The following is a 14,940-nucleotide window of genomic DNA, read 5'->3' as shown; positions in this document are numbered from 1 at the left end:
CTCCTGGAATCTGGAGTTCACACCTGTCTGAAAAGATCCATATAAAGTCAGTGACAAAGATATACAGAATAAACTCCTTGCTTCGTTTAGACAACAGACACCAAGGCTACAAAGGAACTGTGTTTTTCTACCCAGCAGCTGTTCAGTCTAGTCTAGTTGAAGAGATTTTCTCAGTATGAATATCGAGCTCCAATCACTTTCTGCGTAGTAAAGTGCCTTTAGATTTTTTTTTTTTTTTTCCTTGGGGCGGCCTACTGCCATGCACTTAAGCCTCAAGGGCCTTTTGCGCACCCCGGAAACACCGTGAGGCCTACCAGTCTACAACTTCAGCAGTTCAACAAACCGCCGAAAACAACCTATCAAGTCCTCCTGGGAAAACTCACCACCCCTGTTCAAGCTACCAAAGATGGCATACCGCTCTCTTGCTATTGCAGGACAATCAAAGAGCAGGTGCTCAGCAGTCTCCTCCTGCTCATTACACCTTCCACAGAGCGGATCCTCCTGAAGGATGCCAACTCTGTGTAGATGCTTCCTTCAGGTGACCATGCCCCGTAATGAGACCAGTGACCTTAGAAGACATTGATCTGTTTAATGAGAGAAGGTCCGAAGCCACCTTGGGGGAAGGTGACTGTAATACCATTCTACTCACTCTCAAACCCGGATGCAACCTCCACCTTCTCCCATGCTCCGCGCGAATCCATTTCGAGACAACCCTAGAGGATTCACACCTTGGAACACCGCAGAATGGTTGAGGGCCCGTCATAATTGTTGCTGAGCCCTGGTTGGCCAGGGCATCAGCTCTTTCGTTCCCAGGAATCCCCTCATGACCAGGAACCCAACAAATGGTTACATTGTTGATTTTGGCAAGGGAGGAAACGGTCTGATAGCAATCCCAAACCAGTTTTGATTTGATTGCGCAAGAATCCAGCGCCATCAGCGCTGCCTGACTGTCCGTGAAAATGTTAATCGTCTTGCCCCTATATCGCAGACGAAGATTCTCATGAGCACATTCCATAAAGATTAATTCAATTTGTTTTTTGTTAAAAATAGTATCAAACACCGTTAATTTTGAAGTATTGAAAAAAGTGTATTTTGCTTTTTTTCATAGATAGGTATAGGGATCTGCGGAGGAACAACTTTAGTAAGTTTTAACAGAATATTCTTAATAAAAAAGAGCTGTAAAAATTATTAATAAAAAAAAAAAAACTCCACTGATCCTTGCAGGAAGCTTTTTCAGATGAAATAAACTTTTATACTGTAAGTTGTTGGCTGAGCTGTAGCGAGCTCTATCACTCAAGAGGGAGGAAAAATGTCAATTTTGTCTGTCTGTATGTCTATATGGATGTCCACACGATATCTCAAAAACGAATTGACCTATAGACTTTAAATATTGCATTAAGCTTCATTTCTATGTAAGCACTGAGTTCGATTGGTGCATGTTACTCCATGGGTTTTGGCTGAGCGTTAGCAAATATTTTAACATTGGTTTTATGGATAACCATGATAGCAACAAGAAAATTAGAAGGATAAATAAATTTGTAAACAAACTGAGTACAATGGTAACATAAGTTTTACCACTCAACTTAGTAACACCTTTTTACTTTTTTTTTTGCTCTCTCAGGACAAGAAGCTTATAATTTGCACTTAGTCCTATAAGGACCTTAGCACTGCTTCCAGAGTGACAGGACATTCAGGATGGGTTAAGTCTAGTGGGTAGGGGCTGCGTCCTATCGAGATCCATGAGGAAGAATTAGGGTACTAAACTCAAAGTCATATCCCCCCGGAAGAAGGGGAGGCCAGCTCTAAACCAGCCTCTCCAGTCGAAGCTGGCAGGGGGTGGCACACCCTTGTTGAGGCTAGCAAGAACCTCTAATACTTAGGGCACGAACCCCACCAACTCCAACAGTCATCTCCCGCAGTAGACTAGACCTATCGAATTGTCCTTGCACCCCAGAATCTCGACATTTGCGGTTAGTGATGTGCTGCTCCTGGACATCCATAAGGTTGCACATCACATGGACATGCATATCTGTCTATCTTCCTGCAGGACATCTCGAAATTTCCAAAAAATCCCAGGGAACAAATACGTTAAAAACTCTAATATTTTACTGGAATTAATGTCACTTGCAATATAAGAGGATGATTAGGTTGAAATACAAAACCTGTTTTAGAACAAAATTGATTATCAAACAGTAGAGATATTTTTGATGTCTTGATAAATAATCTTAAACGTTATTAATCATGAAAGTTACAATTTGCTATTCCCTAGATGCAAATTATAGATATAACGTGCTTATTGTATTTCCAATAAATATTTTAAAACTGCTAGTCTAAAATGATCTTCTAAATCACCATTGATATCACTGGTAAACACATGATATGGTCTCCCAGAATAAATAAAAGAAATAAACTCGTGGAGGTAAGATTCAGTTGAGTCTGAATGTCAATTCTCAGCTCTCGTGGGGAATTTCAAGAAACATTTCAGGGAGATATTCGACATATTGTGAAGTACCACCAGAGAGGGGATGTAACATTGTGGAGGGGGTATCGAGGAAACAGATTTGAGGAAGAGAGTCACAAAAGTGTTTTAGCCCTTAGGAGTTGTACTTGGCACATTTAAGTTGAGGTATTGAGTGTAGTCCCTCCGGGGCTGTGTCTTGAGCTTCATGTCTTAAGTGTGATTAATTCTTGAAGTTACAAATACATTCATAGTAAGAAATATTCTAATTAATTAATCTTCATGGTGAAGAATTTGAGAATATTATGATCTTTTCTGTATAGCTGCTGTGACTAAGAGTTAAGTTGGACTTTTAATTAAGTTTTATTAATGTACAGAAGGTTAGTGAAATTCAGTTTATACTCTTTTTTGTATGAATTTGATTTTACACTGTTAAAACACCTTCAATTAAGTTATAACCAGTAGAATCTAATACAATTAATAGTTTATGAATTTCATGATTGAGTCTTTGTTATAAATTTTTGATCCTAAAAAAATTAACCATCGTTTCTTTTATTCTAGTCAGAATCTGCTTTGCAATACTGACAAAGGCGTCTTGGTTGTCATAGGGCGTGAATTAAGTATTATTTGTAATTAGTGAAAGAAATTCTCATAATTTTTGTATTGTACTAATCAATTCATGTTGTAAAAAATAGCTTGTCTGTCTCTATCCACTGACCACACAAAATGTCTCAATAATGGACGTGCTAGAACCTTTACGTTCCATGTATATTTAGGAACATTTAAATAAAGGTCCTAAATTGATGTCAACACGACTTATTTTACATTTTTGTATACCTAAGTTTTTTCATTAAATTCTCACGAACTGGTTCCCTGAAAATTTGTAAATCAATGGGTATACTACTGTGGTAAAAACATACTTTTATACTAACGTTTTGTATTCTTTCCAAAACTGTTCTCGAGATATAGTGCATCAGACAGATAGACAGACAATCAAACACAATTTCCTTCGAACTGCCCAGAATCAATGCTTTTAATAATGCTCAGGCAACAATTTTTTAAATGTGGTTGCTTTTGATTCTATTTATGTTTAACTAATGTACATTTTAAATTGTTTGTTATTGATTTAAATTAACTAAATTTTTTGCCCTTTTAATACATTAAACTTATTTTACGCAATACAAAATTAGGAAGTATGAATTTGTCAATGCACACAAGTTTTCATTCTAAACGACAAAGTGGTACTGCTCGAATCCGAGGAAGTGAAATCCTCAGTTTCCCCATTGGTGCAATTTCGAATATTAATCATTCTTAGCTTTCGTGAAACCCAAGGGGATTATACTCCAACCTGTGACAAGTAGAACTCTCTTGTCTCACGACTTCTCAGATCTGCTCTGGATACTTCTGATTGTGATTCGCTCCATCGGGAATGACAACAAAGGATAAGATTTCTTACAGAATTTGCAGTTGCTGTGTTATCTTATTCTGTTTCGTTCTAATATAAAGATTTGTTAGAAAGGTTTAACAGTATCACTGGTGTATATATTTGTTGGAAAATTCTGTTTTGTAATTCAAAATTAAAATTTTACTCCAGGCACAATTGGAAGGTAAGTAAATTTAAGGGTGCCACTACTTAGTTGACATTCCAGAATGAGGACACATTAAATTAATTTCAATGGCTTATAAGTTAATTAATTAAAATAAATATATTTTACTACATATAAATTAGTTCGAAATTATATTAATTTCTGAACAAATTTAGTTAATGACTACCACTTTGAATCCTGAAAAATTACAAGGTAGGAGTACACCAGATCTGGTTATAAACAAGCTTCGCTGAAGTTGCATGCAAAATTTGAGGTCATTTGCTCATTTCATTCTCGAGATATCCTGCAATAAATAACATTTTTACAGTCTGCAGGCAGACAAAAGTGAGATTGTGCCAATCTCTCTAGAGATTTGGGCTTAGCCAAAACAAGTGTAAGTTATCACAAATCATTAAAAGTTTCTAAAACATTTCACTTCCGCTTTATACCAAATTATAGCCATGATATAAGTTTTATAATAACAATAACCATCTTGGTGGTCAAAGCTGACTTACAAAATCATTCAAGGTATATATAAAGTAGTACAATAAAATATATACTCAATACATACCATATACTCAACATAATATACACTATAATAACCATACCTAGTCACACTAAAATCTTAGTAAACCTAAAAAATGAATAACTGACTTTCAAGGATGAACCAATCCGATTCTAAGAAAAGATTGAATGTTTCACTTTTAATAAATAACGGGCGTATTAATAAAAACAGTAACATAACAGTAACAGTATTACATTATTTTTAAAGTAATATCATGAATCTGCAGATGTATGAGATTTCGGCTACAATACAAGCGATGAGCGAGTAGCGATTGGCAATATGGGTTGAAATTGCTAAGTGATTCGGGTTGCTACAAATACAAGCAATAAAAATTAATGATACGCATCTAAAAAACGCAGTTTCATAGGTGTCAGATGAAAAGATTGTGTAACCATGTTGCTTAATTAAAATTCAAATTTCTATGGAAAGTTTTGCCAAAAAATACTCAGAAGAAGATGGGATGTCCATCCTATAAACAAAAAATGGAAAAATGATTTAGCAAATTCTTGTAGTCAACGTGAATGTAATTCCAGCCCAAAACTGGTTATATTTTATTACTAATTAAAATTTCTGTCTGTGTATCTGTGAGTTTAAAAGTAAAAAGTCAAATAATGTCTTTATTTTACAAGGCGAAGTTAGAGATAATAAGCCCTTTCTAACACTTAACCTAGGGACCAACGGCTTAAAGGTGACTTCCGAACCACCACCAACGGCCGGACAGGCGGGCTGCTTGCAAGGACAGGATCGCTCAGCGGCTCAGCGGTCACCCATCCAAGCAGCAGCCACGCTCGACGTTGCTTGGTTCGGTTATCTCGCGATAACCGCCGTAACTGATACACTGCGCCATTGACTCGATGAGTTTATGTTCTCATCTAGCTTTATATGTTTGTAACACTAGATCTATCCACCTCGTGAGAATAATGCATTAGACAGAAGGCGGAATGTTGAATCAGTATATAAAAGATTGTAGATCAAGAAAAGTGGACCTAAAACGCTGACTTCTCAAAGAGAAAGTTTTGTACTAGAAACCTCTACCTAAAATCCAATGCATATAAAGAGGAGACTTATCGATAAAGAGGAAACTTGCAGATAAAGAAGAGACCTGCTGATAAAGAGAAGACTTGCAGATAAAGAGAAGACTTGCAGATAAAGAGAAGACTTGCAGATAAAGAAGAGACCTGCTGATAAAGAGAAGACTTGCAGATAAAGAAGAGACCTGCTGATAAAGAGAAGACTTGCAGATAAAGAGAAGACTTGCAGATAAAGAGAAGACTTGCAGATAAAGAAGAGACCTGCTGATAAAGAGAAGACTTGCAGATAAAGAGAAGACTTGCAGATAAAGAGAAGACTTGCAGATAAAGAAGAGACCTGCTGATAAAGAGAAGACTTGCAGATAAAGAGAAGACTTGCAGATAAAGAAGAGACCTGCTGATAAAGAGAAGACTTGCAGATAAAAAGAAGACTTGCAGATAAAAGAGGAGACTTACAGATAAAGAGGAAACTTGGGCGCAGGGAACACTTGCCGGCAAAAAGGAAACATAAAAACAGAGACATTTGAAAGTATGTTGGTGTCAGACTGAAGCCTATGTGTCCTCTTTATACCTCGGCAAACAATTGTTAGGTATCGTTCGTATTAAACTAGTTTACTCTTTCAGTTTCACTTTTCTGAGCCCTTGTACCCCAACCCCACACTCCTGCATCCTATCCCACCCACTTTTTAACTATGCCCTTAGCTCTGTGGATAATTTTCCACTCTTGCTATACTTCTTTATTTATCCACTCTACTATGTTATTTAAGCTAATTCACTCTTTTTAACTAAAATACTACAATTTATTTTCTCGTTTGACCTCTTGACGGCACTTTTGTACATTAAACACTGAAGTACCTACTCATATCCTCACTGATACCGAATACTGAAATAATGATCTCAGGCTGACAAGTACAAAATAAATACCGCGATCGTAACGCTCCAACTGGGAAATATTGTTACTTCGCAATGTAAATCACTCACCAACCCCGATGTCAGTGTGATTAATTTGAATTAGTTATTGAATTATAAATATATTGTTTCAGAGAAAACTAAACAGTTTATACAATACATTGAGTTAAAATTGTTTAATCATGTGAACTACGATTAGAGATTTTATGTTTTTACTTCAAATGAGAGCTAATTTAAATTTTTTCTTAATACAAAACTGTGTCAATGTACCAAAAATGCAGCAAACAAAATTAAAATTACTTATAAAATAGAAATTTATTTTCATATCCTTAAAGAATACCCAATGTAACAGCCCATTGGACTCTTTAAAGAAGCAGAAGTTAAACTTTTCGTACAATTCATTAATTAGGTACATCTAAAAATGTATAAACTTCTAATAATAATAAATTATGTTTTATATTTTTTACGTAACTGCGTTTTACATTTGAATACTACTAATTACATCAAAGCATTTACAAAACTGTGTTTTATTAGGGAAAATACTCAGTATTGTAAGCGTTAATGGTACGGAAATACTAATTTAAAGTCTTTTAGTATTTAAAACGTTAAAAAATACTGAGATACCGATTTAGAGTATATAGTATATAAAACGTTAGCAGTACGGAAATACTGATTTCAAGTAACCAGTATTTGTACTCAGTATCGCCGAGTAACGATATCAGAAGTAACGGTTACAGGTACGTACTGGTTTAGCCCATCTCTGGTGAGTCAGAGGACAGGTAGCAAATACATTGGAAGGTAACAATCAGAGTTACCTAGCGCTGAATCTGAGAACTAACTGAAATAATCTTCCGGACTTCAGCAGTCACGTCCATATGAACGATCTCCTGTGTAGCTAATACAATCAACATTACAGCTCTGCCATTCTATGTATAACCTTTCCTTTCCACTCAATTCAATACATCCTTTATCCGATGAAAATATTCAACCTATCTACCATATCTATTAGTTTATGTATAATGTCAAATTATTTAATTGTCCTCTTTAATTATATCCTTCCTCTTGAAATACTCTTCTCTGGCCTTGACGCTTCAGCTACTTCAATAAGTATTACTCAATAGTAATACTCCGTTCTTTGAGCTATTTATTTTCTTACACTCCAAATTATGGGTTTTTCCTCCTCCTCACTCTCGATTCCCTCTGAGCAAGAAGGGTTGCAAATTTTCATCCCAATTTATAAATAAATCAGACCGTGTTTTTCCCAACAAGGTTCTTGGAGAGAATTCATCACACTCTCTTTTCAATTTATGTTCTCTTAGGAAAATAGGCTGAGAAATTGCAGGTAAGCCTAAAAACACCTTTGCGCTGCTTCCGGAATGACAGGATATTTTGGATGGGTAAGGTTGAGGGTAGAGGCAAGATCCACAAGGAAGAATTTTGAACATTAATCTCAGTCTCCTTGGAAGAAGGGGACACCAGCTCTGTACCAGCCTCTCCAGTAAAAACAGGCAGGGAGTGACACACCCTTATGTCTAGGCTAGCAACAGCCCTTAACACTTAGGAAGCCCCAACTCCAACAGTCATCGCCCACAGTAGACTAAACCTGTAGATTTACCCTTTCACCGCAATATCTCTACATTGTGCTGTTCCTGGACATCTATAAGGTTACACAGATTTAAGTTACACATCGGTTTTTGCTGTACCCAGTAGCAGGTTCAACTGGAAGGTATAAACCAGCCAGAAGCGAACTCCCCTGGGAGTTTTCAATACATAGACGATTCATTTAATAAATACTACACAGTAATTACACTTAAAAATAAATGACTCTCTCCACAGAGTAAACATAGGCCAACATTTAAAAACAATGCTTACAGAAATTATTTGTAAACTTGATCGATAATTTCTATGCACATGGACATTTAACCTTACTATTTTTCAGAGGCTGTGTATTACTTGTGTAATTCTTTGATAAACCTACTGAACTACTTTTAAATGACACGATGGTAAAAGTATATATGCTTTGTCCGTGCTGCAATTATAGCGCACCCCACGTAGAGCTTTGATCAATAACTCACTCTATTATGTTTGTTCACTGTTTGTTAGGCAGTCACTACGTGGATAACCAGCATTGTGTGGTTACAAGAGTTTAAACAAGGTAACTTATATCAAATCAAAACTAGTTTATTCCCAAAAAGACATACAGGTTATATACACAGAATACGAAGAAGAAGAATATTTCCCAACGACTTGTGTGTGGGACAGAGCTATAATTATTATTGCTGGATAACATATCAAAATTCTCCTGTTATAGCCTAAACTAAGCATGTCATGTTACATGTTACATGTTGGAAAATTAACCAGTACAATCAACTAATATAACATTTTCAAAGTATTAACGTGCTAAGCTCAGAATAAACATTTATTACAGTCTATGACCATTCGTCAAATAGTAAATTACCGAATAACATTAATAAAATGGATAACTCGGTTAATTTATCAAACCACAGCGACGACGGTGTAATGTCAGTTGTGTTATTATGTGAAAATTAAGCAAGGGTGTTAGTAAAAGTACCGATATCATAAAACAGTAGAAGTACGCCACACCACGTGGCGCGTAACTAGCTACGCTTACGTTGAGTAGAAAATCTCAAGTCTACAGCTCATTTAACTTTTTACAAGTAGAACGACGACAAAGCAATTTTTACATCTATGACAAAACAAAAGAGAATTTGTGTCTTTTCACTGTGTGATAGACTTCAACGACGCTCAGCCAAATTCCGTGGTTGGACATGCAATATCATGTAACCCATTCTTGTCTATATAGAAATAAAATTTCATGCAAAAGTTCTAGCCTGAATCTGAAATCTTTCTCTAGATACATTGACACATTTTACATTCACATTTTTGTTCACTAAATTGCGTATCATATCAGTGTTTATATAATAAAAGTCTACACACCAAGTCAGCATAAAATGATGATGGGCTACATGTGTTAATATTTTTCTCCTTTTACTCAAAAATAAAAATCACATGTAAAAATCTCTTTCGAGTATACTGAATTTGTTGACACATTCAATTATTCTGATATTTTCTCGTAGCCGTCATGGTTATCCATAATACTAACCCAAAAATCTTCGCTAACGCTCAGCCACATTGTGGCATGCACCCTAATCGAACTCAGTGTTCCTCATATAGAAATGAAGCTTCATACATAATTTCAAGTGTAAAGGTCGGTTCGCTTTCGAGGTTTTGTGCGGACACACAGAAAGATAGACAGTACTGTAGATTGTCAGCCCCACGAGTGATAGGCTTCGCTAACGTTCAGCCAATAAATAATGAATTATATGACGGTTTTATTAATACCTCCGTCTATACGAGAACAAGTCTGAGAAGTAACTGACAAGACTATTGCACACTTTTGGCTTGTAAAATATTTTGTGGTACATTTCTATAAGGGATGCTATAAATTTGCTATAGAATGCGTTGCTACTACTCCGTAAATTATTGTTAAGCCACACCTCCAACCGTACTGGATTCCTGTTCTAGTACCACTGTTGTGTTGCTGTTGTGCAAAAATTAGTTCTTTGTATTTTTAATATAATTGAGAGGATGTTTAATACCAAATTGTCTTACAGTCAGTATTGGAAATATAGATTACAGTTGATGTTAGAAAAGCGTGGGTTCTTTTGGAGATTTCTTCTTTGCGAGAGGAAAGTCAATATAATCTATCGAAATGTTTATGTTTCGCAATTTACTATATTTTCCCAACAAAGTACGTCCGAGTGGTATCATTCAACCCAATGAGCACCCCCTCAAAATGGCGTTTCATTTAAAATTGACTCTGAAATCAAAGTCGAATGATGTGGTTTTTGCATAAAAGACAGTTCAGCCCAATGAAATACACTGGCAGCAGACAGACAGACAGACCTGATGATCGCAACTGCTCTAGAGCGTTGATGAAAATCTGGTTTGTTTGTGAGACCCTGGCAGCGTTTTGATCAAGTTGTATCCCTTTCAACCCTTCCCCCGCCCTTCTCATCCCCTCTTCCACCCGTCTCACCTTTACTCCATCATCATTTTCCCTAGGGGGAAGGGAAACAATGCAACAACAGGCCCATGTGTACGCTGAATAAAAAGCAGCTTAAAGATATAAAAATGGGCGGAGTGTATGAATTTATTTCGAGATAGCTTTTTGTGATTTATTTGTACAAATGTGTAATCGTATGTTTATAACTACTACTATTTACAAAACTGCTAATTTGATAATTTTATAGTATTTTAAGTACAATAAAAATATAAATTACCCGATAGGGCATCCGAAAATAGTGTCATTGTCCATCTTTCATGCTATAACTTTTGAAAGGCACTACAGACCTAAAACGGTATATAGATTCCTCTTGATCTAAGAAATATTTTATTGGTTTTGAGGTAAAAAGGTAAACATTCAATATCAATATTTCTACATTTTTAAGTTGGTATTATGGGTGATAATGAGAAAATTACAAAATAAACCAGTTTTTAAACACATTAGGTAAAATCTTAATATTATATAATAATATATAACGTGTAAAATAGTAACACGTTTGATGAAATTAATTTGCGAAATTATTTGGTAAGACTTTTTTAAGTTGATCTTTAGATACTACTTTGTATCGCCTGGTTTTGTTTGCAAAACGCAACCATCTGGAAAACTAATCATAATGGAAAGACTGATCCTCACAATAATCTGACAGTTTCCAATTGGTACTAATTCTCCTGGTTCTTCCAATCACTAGCCTTACTACTATTTTTGAATCCTTATTTAACTTAATCAATTAAAGAATAAAGCAAGGTCTTCAATCCTTACTCATCATTATCTTTTAAATATGCCACCCTTGATCGATGAACTACATGTCGCATGTCTCCTACGCCTGCCCTTGTTCTGTGTTTCTCCTTATCAGAACCATCGCCAGTCTCATACAGCTCTCGAAACATCCTCAGTAGCCAACCAACCAACACCTTTCTTCTCTCACACTTTGCCTGTTATCGACAATTCTAGATATCTTCTCTCTTCTCCCTCACACTTTGCCTGTTATCGACAATTCTAGATATCTTCTCTCTTCTCCCTCACACACTTTGCGTGTTATTGACAATTCTAGATATCTTCTCTCTTCTCCTCACACACTTTGCGTGTTATTGACAATTCTAGATATCTTCTCTCTTCTCTCTCACACACTTTGCGTGTTATCGACAATTCTAGATATCTTCTCTCTTCTCCCTCACACACTTTGCGTGTTATCGACAATTCTAGATATCTAATTCTAGATATCTTCTCTCTTCTCCCTCACACACTTTGCGTGTTATCGACAATTCTAGATATCTTCTCTCTTCTCCCACACACACACTTTGCGTGTTATCGACAATTCTAGATATCTTCTCTCTTCTCCCTCACACACTTTGCGTGTTATCGACAATTCTAGATATCTTCTCTCTTCTCTCACACAGATATTGCGCGTGTTATCGACAATTATAGTATCTCTCTCTTCTCCCCTCACACACTTTGGTGTTTTCGACAATTCTAGATATGCGTGTTATCGACAATTCTAGATATCTTCTATTTGCGTGTTATCGACAATTCTAGCTTCTCTCTTCTCCCTCACACACTTTGCGTGTTATCGACAACTAGATATCTTCTCTCTTCTCCACTCACTCACGTATCGACAATTCTAGATATCTTCTCTCTACACACACTTTGCGTGTATCGACAATTCTAGTATCTTCTCTCTTCTCCCTCACACACTTTGCGTGTTATCGACAATTCTAGATATCTTCTCTCTTCTCCCTCACACACTTTGCGTGTTATCGACAATTCTAGATATCTTCTCTCTTCTCTCACACACTTTGCGTGTTATCGACAATTCTAGATATCTCTCTCTTCTCCCTCACACTTTGCGTGTTATCGACAATTCTAGATATCTTCTCTCTTCTCACACACACACTTTGCGTGTTATCGACAATTCTAGATATCTTCTCTCTTCTCCCTCACACACTTTGCGTGTTATCGACAATTCTAGATATCTCTCTCTTCTCCCTCACACACTTTGCGTGTTATCGACAATTCTAGATATCTTCTCTCTTCTCCCTCACACACTTTGCGTGTTATCGGACAATTCTAGATATCTTCTCTCTTCTCCCTCACACACTTTGCGTGTTATCGACAATTCTAGATATCTTCTCTCTTCTCCCTCACACACTTTGCGTGTTATCGACAATTCTAGATATCTTCTCTCTTCTCCTCACACACTTTGCGTGTTATCGACAATTCTAGATATCTTCTCTCTTCTCCCTCACACACTTTGCGTGTTATCGACAATTCTAGATATCTTCTCTCTTCTCCCTCACCACACTTTGCGTGTTATCGGACAATTCTAGATATCTTCTCTCTTCTCCCTCACACACTTTGCGTGTTATCGACAATTCTAGATATCTTCTCTCTTCTCCCTCACACACTTTGCGTGTTATCGACAATTCTAGATATCTTCTCTCTTCTCCCTCACACACTTTGCGTGTTATCGACAATTCTAGATATCTTCTCTCTTCTCCCTCACACACTTTGCGTGTTATCGACAATTCTAGATATCTTCTCTCTTCTCCCTCACCACACTTTGCGTGTTATCGACAATTCTAGATATCTTCTCTCTTCTCCCTCACACACTTTGCGTGTTATCGACAATTCTAGATATCTTCTCTCTTCTCCCTCACACACTTTGCGTGTTATCGACAATTCTAGATATCTTCTCTCTTCTCCCTCACACACTTTGCGTGTTATCGACAATTCTAGATATCTTCTCTCTTCTCCCTCACACACTTTGCGTGTTATCGACAATTCTAGATATCTTCTCTCTTCTCCCTCACACACTTTGCGTGTTATCGACAATTCTAGATATCTTCTCTCTTCTCCCTCACACACTTTGCGTGTTATCGACAATTCTAGATATCTTCTCTCTTCTCCCTCACACACTTTGCGTGTTATCGACAATTCTAGATATCTTCTCTCTTCTCCCACACACACTTTGCGTGTTATCGACAATTCTAGATATCTTCTCTCTTCTCCCTCACACACTTTGCGTGTTATCGACAATTCTAGATATCTTCTCTCTTCTCCCTCACACACTTTGCGTGTTATCGACAATTCTAGATATCTTCTCTCTTCTCCCTCACACACTTTGCGTGTTATCGACAATTCTAGATATCTTCTCTCTTCTCCCTCACACACTTTGCGTGTTATCGACAATTCTAGATATCTTCTCTCTTCTCCCTCACACACTTTGCGTGTTATCGACAATTCTAGATATCTTCTCTCTTCTCTCTCACACACTTTGCGTGTTATCGACAATTCTAGATATCTTCTCTCTTCTCCCTCACACACTTTTGCGTGTTATCGACAATTCTAGATATCTTCTCTCTTCTCCCTCACACACTTTGCGTGTTATCGACAATTCTAGATATCTTCTCTCTTCTCCCTCACACACTTTGCGTGTTATCGACAATTCCAGATATCTTCTCTCTTCTCTCTAACACACTTCACGTGTTATCAACTATTGAATGGTGGACTTCGGATCCCGTGGCCAGATTATGTATAGTTTGCTAACGTTCCCAACAAAAATCTAATTCTTTTCGTGGCAAGAGGAAGGAGGGATTTGGAAATCCAGAGGAGACCTGATTCCAATGTCAGAGGCAGCCGCTCAGGTGAGTGCCACCGAAATTATGACAGAGTAATATATTGTACAATTGTATTGTATATATTACCGTACTATGTGCTCATGATGTCGAATGCTATCTGCAGCTTTATCTGTGCTGGTTGGATTGTGGCACGGAATAAAGTCGTTCGGTACTGAAGCTTGCGTCCTGATACGGTGTAGTAAAGTGATGATCTCACTTTGAAGTTGGTGAGAGAAAAAGGAAGAGATCGGGAATTGTTGATGGCACGCGAAGTGTGTGAGGGAGAAGAGACAAGAGATATGGAATTAAAAAACATCAGTAGCAATAAAAATTACATATCAAGTGTTGCTGACACTTTGAAGGAACCGGTCAAGATCCAAGAGAAAGTCTCCATCGGTATCTTTACCAATCCACGTTTAATTTACATTTAATTAAATATAGGACGACATAACCTCAAAGTGTACTTATCGCTTTCACTGACAGTACCTTTGTTAGCATAAATGAGCTAACAAAATAATGTAACTAATGGGGAAAAGGATGGCTGCTATATATATATATATATATATATATATATATATATATATATATATATATATACACTTTTCGATTGGGGTACAAAGGTAAGCCTAAATTATAATTGTTACCTAATTCAGGATGCTAACTTTAGGTTACCGTAAAGTGCTTAAAATC

This window comes from Homalodisca vitripennis, chromosome 2 (assembly GCF_021130785.1).
Source record: "Homalodisca vitripennis isolate AUS2020 chromosome 2, UT_GWSS_2.1, whole genome shotgun sequence".
Classification (NCBI taxonomy): domain Eukaryota; kingdom Metazoa; phylum Arthropoda; class Insecta; order Hemiptera; family Cicadellidae; genus Homalodisca; species Homalodisca vitripennis.
The sequence above is the reverse complement of the archived record's forward strand: the minus strand, read 5'-3'. Positions refer to the sequence as shown.